Raw genomic sequence first — 11,930 nt, forward strand, 5'->3', positions numbered from 1 at the left:
CAGAGCTCTAGCCCTGCCAGGGGTTTCACCTAATGTATCAAAGGTGCAGGATTGGTGCAGACGGCTCGTAGCTATGGCCTTCAAAAAGACAGAAAGGTATAGTGCTTCATTACTTAGTGTGAACAGCTTCCATGTCCAAGTAAGCCGAAGTCACACGAAGCTTTGGGGTACAGATTGGTATGGAGAGTTCATAGCTCCGTCATTCAATATATGCACTTGTATAATTTTTCATCCTTAGACAAAACACGCAAGAGTTCATGTTTTGCGAAAGAAAAAGAGCACACAACCTGTACTACTCCTTGCCAGCATTATGTTGTGTGAGATCAGCTGTTCCTATAGGCAACAGCTGAACAAACAAAGCAATTAAGAAGTTTCGCCACGATACCTTTATTGGAAGAAGGCATGCCTTGCTTTAAGTTTGGAGACATTTTACATTATAGTTGTCCTTGCGCTGGCCATCTAGATGCCCCTCCTTGCTTGTGCTTAGGGTTGTCCTTCAATTGAAGACATCTTCAGTATCTTCATAGTGCATGTAAGGGCAGCTTGAAATAAAGAACAGTAGAGGATTCGAAATCAATAGACAATCACAACAAATTGTATATGACATACATGGTTAAAGTCTGCAAGCAACGTGCTTATCAACTATCCCAGCTATCCACCTTTCTTTATGACATACAAAACAAACCTTTCATAAATTGAACCAAAATAAAATTTGCATTGACTTCAATACCTAATACAATTGTTTGAGAAATAAAACAAGCAAATTAAAATTGCACAACTATTCAGTGATATTAAGCACATTGAATTCAGCCGGATCTCCCTTAGTTTACACAGTAGGCTCGCAATAATTCAAACTCGGATATTTAATACTTCTGATCAAACAAATTTCAAAAACTTGGGTTGTCCTGCTACGTTTTCAATGTATTCATAAGCCGCTTAACTCGAACGGCGCTTTCGTGCAATCCACACTTTTTGTTCTCGCGGCACCGTTGAGAGCACTTCTTTCTGAGCACTGTGGAGAAGGTGTTGCTTTTCCGCAGTGTACCGGTGCTCGGTAGGAAGTACACTCAACGAGGCTAAAGCAGAGTAGAGCTGTATATAGACTGTTTTACTGAAAGATGGCGAGAGGAAAGGGGAAAGGACTATTGGCGTTTTCCCCCTTGCTGCAGGTTTGAAAGAGTGAAAATTCCAGATGAGAGGCTTCGCCGGTGTTGGGTGTAGGCATTGCTCGCACTTTGTTTGCGCTTTCTTCTCTGTTTTAAATTCCCAAACTTAATTAGAGCTACGGGCTTTGATAGCGACAGTCCCCCGGTCATAAGGACATCATTGCTCGGTTATAGGCTGCACGAAGAACGACAGAAAGCGTCGAAAACTGCCGAGGACCTATGTAGCTTGCATGGAATCCGACAAGACGAGTGCGGCTGCAATGTCTTTAAGCCCCATCTCTTTCCACATGACCCCGAAAAGACCTTTCCCCAACGCCATCCTCTCGACTGTGCTCGGAACATTTTGTGAATGAAGCGTGCACCGCACTTAATGCTGTACCGTCAATGAACATGGAGTACGCTCGCAAGGTGCGTGCAAGTGTTCTCCTGATAATTGCTGTTTCAGCTTGTAAAATGTTGTAACAGAGTTTATCTTAATATTGATATTTTGAAGTGTTGACAATGATTTTATTTTATTATCTAGAACACTTAGTTGAAGGCTGATTACCGCTGTTTGGTGTGGCTGGAAATTGTCGAAAAGCTAGTCCTATTGCTTTTGCCTGAATCGCGATCTCCTGCGCGATACCAGAGAGCCGTGAACCTCTGTTGACCGTCACAGCACGACTAGATTATTTTTATTTTCAAAATTAGTACCTATTGTAGCTGGAAAGAAACCTTCAATTTATGTTGCTGAAAGTTGAAACATGCTCATGCATGGATGTTTATAAATGTAGAAACATGCTCCTGCATAGGTGTTTATAAACGTTTTATTTGAGGATCCCGTGCCGACAAGTGTGTCTTTTGTCGAGAACTGAAAACAGCAAAGTCGAGATGCGCCTATTGCTGGAACGAGTCGATCAATGATTCAACGATTCGAAATTGATGCATGAGCATGTTTAAACTTTCAGCAACCGAAATTGAAGGTTTCTTTCCGGCTACATTATGTACTAATTTTGAAAACAAGAGGAATCCAGTCACATTGTGATGGTCTACATAGGTTCACGGCTCTCTGGTATTGAGCAGGAGATAGCAATTCTGGAAAACTGATAGAACTAACTTTTCGACAATTTCCAGTCACACCCGGCGGCGGAAATGAGCCTTCAACTAAGTGTTGTGGTCGATAAAACTGAGCCATTGTAAACACTTCAAAATATCAATATTAGAATAAATTCAGTTACAAAAAGTTACAAGCTGAAACAGTAATTATAAGGAGAAAACTTGCATGCACATTGCGAGCGTACCCCATTTCATCGATTGTACAGCGTTAAGTTCGGTGCGCACTTCATTCACAAAATGTTCTGAGCACAGTCAAAAGCATGGCATTAGGGAAAAGTATTTTCGGTTTACGGACGCAACCCACTGCTGCCGGAAATCGGGGTCACGTGGAAACAGCCGCACTCGCCTTGCCGGATTCCGTACAAGTACATAGGTCCCCAGAGAGTATTCAACGCTTTCTGTCGTTATTCGTGCTCCCTATAACCGAGCAATGGTGTCCCGATGACAAAGGGATCGTCGCCATCGAAGCCCGTGGCTCTAATTAGGTTTGGGAGCTTAAAACAGAGAAGACATGCAGGCACCCAACACCGGCAAAGCCTCTCATCCGGGACTCACTCTTTCTAACGCTCCAGCAAGGGGGAACGTGCCGGTTTTTGTTTTGAATTCAAGAACTTTTTTAGTGTTTCTTTAAACATGGTGCCTATGAAGTACTTCATGAACCTGAAATACTATTCCCGTTTTCACCTCAAGAATTGTAGTAAAAACAAGATTTCCCACACTAGTGTTAAATTAGAACAATGAGAGCAAAGTTGTTTCGTTAAGAGGTGCTCACCTGATAGGCATCTGTGGAATCAGGCATTGACTCATTGCTCCCAGAACTGAAGAGCTGGCTCTGTAAAAATAAAGTATTGTTCACCTTCCTGTGCATATTTTGTGCAATTGGAAGAGACAAGAGATATTGTTAAAAATTAGCAATCCTTATGGGCTCGTTTGCTCGAAGCGCTAACCGCGGCTAAAGTTAGCCGCAGCACCTAGGAGAGGGATTTTGAAATCAAGTGACGGGCTCAATAGGGATGCGGGGAAACATGGTGGTGCCCCGGTGACTGAGCGCCGCTCGCTTTGGAATTAATATGTCGTTGTAGCTGCAATATCGGGCGCATAGTCAGCAACGAATGCTGCAGTAGGCTTTCGCTTTGCCTTACCTGACTTATATTGCAAAGCATGAGCAATGACCTCGCCGCATTTTTTAGATAATCTTTAGATTCTGGCGATTCCTAAGCCTAATGAACGCAATAATTGTCGGCATGGCAACGTCTTTGGAAAGCGGATTGCCTTGACTCAATTGGCCGGGTATTTATAGCACACAAAAACAGACAGCGTCCCAATAGACTTGTTTTCTAAATTACCCAAGCATCGAGGAGAACGCTGGAAGTGTAATTCTACGGTCTGCACGCGCTGGCCTCCCTCTTATAAAAGATTCGAAGTATATAATCATAATAAGGCTTTGGCGAACACAGGTGCAAGGCAAAATTTGTTTTAGACTTTTTGCTTTTGAACAATTGCTACTGCAGACGCCAGCACGTGCAACGTGTGTAACTACACTCGTAGCGTGCACCTCGGTGCTTGGGAAATTTAGAGAAAGGTTTATGGGACGCTGTCAGCTTTTGTGCGCTATCAATACCCGGCCGATTGAGTCAAGGCAATCCACTTTCCAAAGACGTTGCCATGCCGACAGCTACCGCGTTCATTTAGGCTTAGGAATGGCCAGAATCAAAAGACTATCTAAACAATGCGGCGATGTCATTGCCCGTGCTTTGCGGTTTAAGTGAGGTAAGGCAAAGCGGAAGCATACTGCACCATTCGTTGCTGACTAAAGCGCCCGATATTGCAGCTACAACGACATATTAGTTCCAAAGCGAGCGGCGCTCCGTCATTGGGGCACCGCCATATTTCCCCGCATCCCTACCGAGCCAGTCACGTGATTTCAATATCCCTCTCCTAGGTGCTCTGGTTAACTCTAGCCGCGGTTAGCGCTTTCGAGCAAACGGGCCCAGATGTGCAAACTTTACTGTTCAAGGCTGCTAGGAGCAGTTTATGACACTAGTGTTCAATCAAAACAATTAGAAAAAAGTTGTTTCTTTAAAGTAAAAACATTCTTTAAAATTGGAAGTGACTTTTACCTTCAAAGTGCTATAACTAGGGGTGTGCAAATACCGAATAGTAGTTTTCGAATCGAATACCGAATCGAATCAAGAAAAAAAAGCCGAATATTGAATCGAATATCGAATAGTGATTTTATTTGTAGGAATTTTTCAAAGTGTGCTGCAAATGAGACTATTATATGTGCAGAGTATGTGCCTGGTGTAAAATATGCATCTTGTACGGAACAAAAGCAAAAATGTAAAAAAACTTCTGGTAAAAAAATAAAAGCAGTTGCTGTTGGACGTTGACCACTAAAGATCCAATTTTATGGCGCAAACATAATCTATCTACCCTAAACGTCACAAAAAAAAAGTACAGCCACGCGTGCCTTCTCGTTAAAAGCACAACCTAACACCGCAACCTTTTTAAAAAAAATATTTGTGTATCTCAGAAAAGGGACATTTTGCGATATTTGGTCTCCATTTTAAGGAAGAAAAAGGACACCGGGGATTTCATTTTGCATAAATAAACAGATAGGTGTTAAATCTGAATAAACAGGCTTAAACAATATAATCTGAAGCAAGGAAACAAAACTTGGTTAGGTGGCGCAAGTCACCGTCCAACTGCCGCTATGCATCAATTTTCCGTCTATCTATCCTGTTTTAGAGAGCCTTGATTTAAAAGAGGGAGCAAGCGAAGCTGAAATTACGAAGGGTGCTCCAGCGCAGGTTGGTCGTAAGTGTGCATGTGTTGTGTTGTCGCGTGGAAAGAAGGCAAGCAAACAAAAGAGCGACGACGCCTGCCCTGCCTGCCCGATCCCGATCAACGCTTCCGTCTTTTCATCACCTTCTCGCAGTTCGTAATTCAAACGCGACTATCGAACAGTTGGAAACCCTCTCAAATCTAGGCACACTATTTTTCCGTTCAGTTTTGTTCAGAATCAGAATTTGCGGCTTACAGCTCCAAAAGAACGACGACGATAACTCGGCTGGTTTTATCGGCGTGGTTAACGTAGTTTTCTTTGTGTGATCGTGCAGTCGCCGATTTCCGTGAATGCGGCAAGTGTGTTCTACATCGGCGCTCGTGAAAAACAATTAGGCATGGCCCGGCGTAACGGGATGTTTCGGTTGTGATTCAAGGGAAGATTGTGTCACGATCGTGAGTAAATCTGCGTGCTATAAAGTTTGTGGCTTTCGCTAATTTTCTTTTTTCTAACCCGTATGGTAGGACCAAAAGGTGTTTCTTGCATGGTATGTCTAATATCGCAGCGCTTACGTCGGGAGAAAGAACAACTTTTTTGTCAGCTCCGCACCGACCGCGCGTCTTTGGCCAAATATATTGAATTTTCGAGTGACCGAATGCTAGGAATTCGATTTGCGAATTGAATTATTCGGGAACTTTCTATTCGATTCGAATTCGTATATTCGAGTATTTGCACACCCCTAGCTATAACACATGAAATGCAGTATTTAAGAGGTTGTTTTTTTTATTTTAAACTGAATGTGTGTATAGGCCACATGACGTCAGATCAAGCGACATCAATTTTTCTGCCAAATTTAGTGGGGAAGCTGAATTGGTGCATAGGTCACGTGACATCCATTTTTCCGCTACATTTAGCAGGAACCTTACCTTGTAGGTCACATGACGTCACATTACATGTCACATTTTTCTGCCAAATTTAGTGGGTAAATTGAATCGGTGTGTAGGTCATGTGACATCAATTTACCCGCTAAATTTAGCGGGGAACCAGAATTTGTCTGTAGGTCACATGACGTCAGGGCACATGAAATCAATTGTCCCTCTAAATCTAGCAGGGGAACTGAATTATTGCATAGGTCAGATGACATCAATATTTCCGCTAAATTTAGAGGGGGAAATTGAATGGTTGCATAGGTCACATGACGTCTATTTTTCCGCTAAATTTATCGAAGAGCTTTAAATTGTCTGTAGGTCTCGTGACATAAATTTTTCTGCTAAATTTAGAGGGGAAACTAAACTTGTGTAGAGGTCACATAGCAGCAACCGCTAAATTTAGCGGCAAATGCACGGATGGATGGACAACATTTTAAGATTGGAGGGTAATGTTAAAAAGCACTTAATGTTCTTTAAAAAAAAGCTGCTCACCTGATGCGCATCTCTGGAAACAGGCTTTGACTAGCAATGAATTGTAGCCCCAGGACTGAAGTGCTGTTTCAGTAATACTTCCTGCACAAACAATTAAAAAAAGTGTAAAAACACAAGCCCCAAAATTTTCCTGCCATTCTCCTTCCCCTGCTTTTCTGTGCATTTTATTTATTTCATCCCTTGGCAAATCCTAAAGATTTCGAAGTTCTTATCCTACGTCTTTCTGTTAGAGCCCGGTTCATGTTGCAGAAATTTGGCCAAATGGGTAAACCGGAGCATTCATTATTCCTCGAGACACTTTTCCTTTTACTCCATCATGTCCTTGACAGCAGAAACTACTCTCCCTTGACCACAGTCATTAAAGGGATGCTGAACCGAACTTTGGATTTCGCAAAATAAGGCTGTAGAAGCGTTGAACGGGACGCTACGAACTGCAGAACATCACTTAAACATTGATATATCAAACGGATGGCCGTACTTTTGGGAATGCCATTCCCAAAAGTACGGTCTTTGACGAGGTCTTTGACGTAATTGTCCTACGGGAAAATTTGAGAATGAGGGGAAGTCGCCTCGCTTCTCTGCTCCTTGCTTCGGTTCACCAACTCGACACGAGACGTAGCGAGGTGGAGAGGGAATGGGAATCGTGACGTGCCTTGTCAGCCGTGTTCAATCGCGAATTTTTTTTCTAAAAATACGGCAATCCGTTAGAGATATAGCTGTATGAGTGATGTTTTTGGGTTTTGCAGCGTCCCGCCTATCCGTCCAGCCTTGTTTTGTGAGCTCGAAATTCCGATTCAGTATCCCTCTAAGGAATTTTCAGATCATACACAGGTGGTTGGCATTGCCAATACAAGCTCATGTTTGAGCATGGAATGAGCAGACGTCTGCAATCTGCAATGTCTGATCTACACGAAGTTTCTGTTTTACCAAGACTCGTACCATTCCATTGTCAAAGAAAGGAGCAGGCACTGTTAATAAAAACTTACTTTCATTACACTGTTTTAAAGAACAATTGCTCTTTCTTAGGATCAAATGGTCATATTAGGATAATTGACAAATAATGGTAGATTCACATGATGGATCGAATCGCAATTTTCATCCGTGGACCGTTTGTCACGTTACCATCATGTCGGCTATTCCTACGATTTGCACCTCGTCAGCGGACGCCCAGACTGTGAAAGCAGAGTGCCTTTTCACGCGCAGATTTCTGGCGGGTGAGTAACAGTAAAAGCGTTCATGTACAGTATGGTACCAACATCACAGCATTATTTTTGTTTTCGAATAAGCCAAACAAAGATAGTGCACCACTGTGTCTTGTCATTCGCTGTTTCATTTTGTCAAGCCATTCTTATTTTCCACTCGTGAAAGAAGCTGCAAGAACTTTGCCCAGTTGATGCGCCGCAGGTTCTGGTACTCCTCCAGGTCGGCGTCAAGAAGCTTCTGCGAAAACTTGTCTAGCACGCTGCAATCTTTCCTGCACGTCCACCCAGTTTTCCACCCAGCAAGACCTTTCTTACGGCTGTAGTGTGCTGAAGAGTGGTGCAGAAGCAAGCAATGCGTAAAGGCATTTCCAATTGCCTCTCCGCGACCCCAAGACTTAATCGCTTTAATGCTGAAGCCTTCTGGAGCAGGACTGTACTTGTGTCATGTGGTTAGTAGAGCTAGTGGTGCTTCACGCTAAGCCTGTCACAATGCTTTGTCTCGCTCGGTATGTAAAAGCGGCACACAACGATTCTTTTTCATGATAGCACCGTGATCGTAGTCGCAAACATCACTTCTCACCTTGGAAAACGGTGCCACAGTGCGATGTTGACCTTTTGTGGAATTGCAGGGCCTGGAAAAGGTTCAGTCTGTCCTCGCTGTCATCAGCTCGTCTCCTCCGTGTGGACGCACTTGGGGGACTGACGTTCCATGGACGTCTTGCAAGTGATCAATCCATCTGCAGATAAGCTCGTCGTGTGAATCGGTCATAAGGAGACTGCAAAGTCTGCACTCACTTAGCATTTCTGTTGACGTTTCCTGCACGTCATGAAAGCGTGTCTTGTATCCAGTTAGATATTCTCAAAGGAACGAGGAAAATGCATAATAATATTGCACAATGTTCACCGTAACCACTCAATTTGTTTCTTTCCTCTAGCTTTTTATTTTTTTTTTAATTTTTATTGCACGTACGGCCCAGGCCGCACATGTTTCCACAATCAGTCACCATCCTTAAAAACCTGCACAATAAAAAAATGCGTGCTGCCATCTCTAAGCAGCTACGAAAGCTACAACGAGAGGTATGCTCAGAACAAACCTGGGATGCCCAAAAAGAAACAAGGGGTAAGGCATGGTACGCGGATGCCCTACACTCATCCTAAACGGTTTAGGGACGGCTGTATAGACCGTTGTACTGAAAGAGGGCGAGAGAGAAAAGGGGAAAGCTACCGGCGCTTTCCCCCTTTCTGGTTGTGTAGAAAGAGTGAAAGTCCCGGATGAGAGGCTTGGCCCGTGTTGGGTGTCTGCTGTGCCCCAACTTCGTTCACACCTTCTTTTCTGTTTTAAACTCGCACACTTAATTACAGCTACGGGCTTCGATGGCAATAGTCCCCCAGTCATCGGGACACCATTGCTCGGTCATAGGGTGCTCGAATAAAAACAGAAAGCATTGAATACTGTCGGAAGACCTATGTAGCTTGCAAGGAATCCGGCAAGGCGAGAGCGGCTGCAATGGTCTTTAAAGGCCCGTTCACACTCTTGCGACCGAGTAGGACCGAGAGAGACCAGACCGCTTTTTAAGCCTCTTGCGATCCCTTAGGACCACCTCCGCGCTGCAACCCATCTGGTCCTAAGAAGTCGCAAAAGGTTTAAAAACCAGTCTGGTCTCTCTCAGTCGTACTCGGTTGCAAGAGTGTGAACGGCGTTTAAGCTCCATGCTTTCCACATGACCCCGGTTTCAGGCGGCAGTGGATTGCGTCCGTGAACCGAAAAGGCGTTTCCTCAACGCCAACCTCTCGACTGTGCTCGGAACATTTTTCGTGAATGGAGCGCTCACCGAACGCTGTATCGCCAATGAACATGGGGTACGCTCGCAAGGTGCGTGCGAGTTTTCTCGTGATAACTGCTGTTTCAGCTAGTAAAATTTTGTAACTGAATATATCTTAATATTGATAATTTGCAGTGGTGACTGACTCGATTTTATCGTCTACAACACTTAGTTGAAGGTTCGTTTCCGCCGCCGGGTGAGGCTGGAAATTTTAGAAATGGTAGTTCCATCGGTTTTCCTGAATCGCGATCTCCTGTGTGATACCAGAGAGCCGGCAAAAGCGCTCCTTGGAGTGGCGCTGGTGGGTTGTTTCCATTGATTGGGCGCTTTGAAACGCTGGACGGTCGCTGCAGGGTATGGCAGTTTAGCTCTGAAATGAAAGGCACTTGGAAGTGAGTGGCACCGTCTCTCGAGCTTACACAATTAAGGCTGAACCGCATGTACGCCATTTAGCAAGCGACGAAGATTTCTCACTGTAGCTCGGTTTTTTGATTTCTAGAAAACGTTGCTCATCGCCTTGGTCGCTTGTTCCCGTCGTTTTCGTGTGATTCGCCTCGTCGTGCGGCTGATCGGGCGATTGCGAAAAGGGTGGCCATCATTTGTCTCGTTGCTCGCTAAATTGCTTACATGCGGTTTATCAGGCACGTAGCCAGGGGGGGGGGGGGGGAGGCATGGGGCCCCCCCCCCCCCCCCAAAAAAAAAAAAAATCTTCCATTTTGCTGGGGCCTCCTCTCCCCCCTACCCCTCATACAAAATTGTGCAATGGGCGAGCCCCCCCCCCCCCTCCTCCTCCTCCCCCCCCCCTTCCAAAACAAAATCCTGGCTACAAGCCTGCGGTTTATACTTTATGGTTGTCGGCACTTGCAAAAATGTGAAGCTTGAATTTTATCGAGGGTTATTATGAAAAAACCAGCTGAACTAAGGAAAAGGTAGAGATAGAAAGAAAGACACCCGATCGCTGGAGTCTTTCTTTCTATCTCTACCTTTTCCTTAGTTCAGCTGGTTTTTTCATAATGAGTAACCAACTAGCTCAGATTACACCAATCGTTATTTATCGAGGGCTTTGCCCTCGCTGACTGTCAGACTGGTGAGAAAACTTTGGGTTCCAGTGAAATACCACCACATGATTTCTTGCTTGCTTATGAAGTGAGGAGGTGGTGGTTTGAAAATCAGTTCATGGTCTTTAGAGGAAGTTGTTTAAAACACCTTTTTTCTGTTTCTTTTGTCACTACTCAATGCCCGTTTTTGTTTTTTCTTCCAACCTTCTCAATCAAGTATTGCCAGAGGGTTAGTAAATAAGTGCAACATATACAGGATTTTGTATAGAAAGTCAGTGCCCCAGTCAAGAAAGAACTCTTTAAACTCTCCGCAAACAACATCATCAATACAGACCCTACTTCAAAAGGCGCACGTCACGCATTGTTTCGAGCAGTTTCAAAAAACAAAAAAACGAACTGGAATCCAACCCCCCACAGTGGAAGCGAATACGCGCGCCAGCACGCTAACGGGTACTTTTACCAGTCATGGGTTCTGCAAAACACACTGCCTAGCTAGGCGATACCAAGACACCACGCGATTTGCAGCAGTCAAGCCTCGTTTACCGATCTACGAGATGAAGCTCCGATATAATCACCAAGTGCCTCGCTCGGCCGCCCCAGCTGCCTCTGGTGGAACCTTTGCCTCTGGGTGCCTTCCCGCAATCTGACTGCTCGCTCAGTGAGAGATCCGTTCCGGGACTTCCTTGGCAAAAGCTCGAGGGCCATCCAATGCGGAACGCACGTGTGCGACAAGGAACCGCTCACGGTCGCTTTCACGCCGCCTGCACACACAAGAACACGACATAAACGCTCCGAACAGAAAGGACTGAAGAAGTAAAACGAATCGGCGAGCACTCACCACTTAGACTCAACTCCACAGCTGGTTCCACGGGCCCGCCGGCACCTTATACACTTCCTTTTTCCAAGAACGTTCTTCGATGTTCTTTTCCGAAAGATTGGAAGCGCCCAACATTACGCCCGAAAGTTTGAAACTCGCTTTGTTTTTGTGTTTTGTTACGATGGTGATGGCGATGCGGCGATGCTCGTTGGTTCTGGCCACCGTGGTTCCGACCAAGCTCATTTGACGCAACATAATTGTGCTTGCTTTAGTCAACTGAATTTCAAATTTTCAAATACAAAAAGTTGTTTTAACATTTATATAATTATTTGTAATAAACCATGTTGTAGTGCATTGTGTACTAAACTGAAGCTTGGCCAGGCTTGGCCAGCTCGGCTTCATTTCAGTTTATCATGGCGGCGACCACCACTGTCCCATGTAGCGTGCTCGACCTATTTGCTGTGCATTGGTTGTCTTGTTATCCACCTCCTGCGATCCGCATCAGCAACAAGCATGCTATATTGTCAGCTCGCCGGAAAGAATATTTAGTCTTTTTGGAAGCA

General features: G+C 44.6%; 1 long non-coding RNA gene across 1 annotated transcript; it reads right to left on the minus strand.

Moving 5' to 3' along the window:
- Nucleotides 1-488: 488 nt before the first annotated feature.
- Nucleotides 489-6,521, minus strand: LOC115308971. The gene is made up of 3 exons (XR_003916615.3): nucleotides 6,468-6,521; nucleotides 3,034-3,093; nucleotides 489-542 (listed from the first exon to the last, which is right to left on the minus strand). It is a non-coding gene; the product is annotated as an uncharacterized LOC115308971 (long non-coding RNA).
- Nucleotides 6,522-11,930: the final 5,409 nt, after the last annotated feature.

The sequence above is a fragment of the Ixodes scapularis genome, unplaced genomic scaffold, assembly GCF_016920785.2.
Source record: "Ixodes scapularis isolate PalLabHiFi unplaced genomic scaffold, ASM1692078v2 PGA_scaffold7__128_contigs__length_106722199, whole genome shotgun sequence".
Classification (NCBI taxonomy): domain Eukaryota; kingdom Metazoa; phylum Arthropoda; class Arachnida; order Ixodida; family Ixodidae; genus Ixodes; species Ixodes scapularis.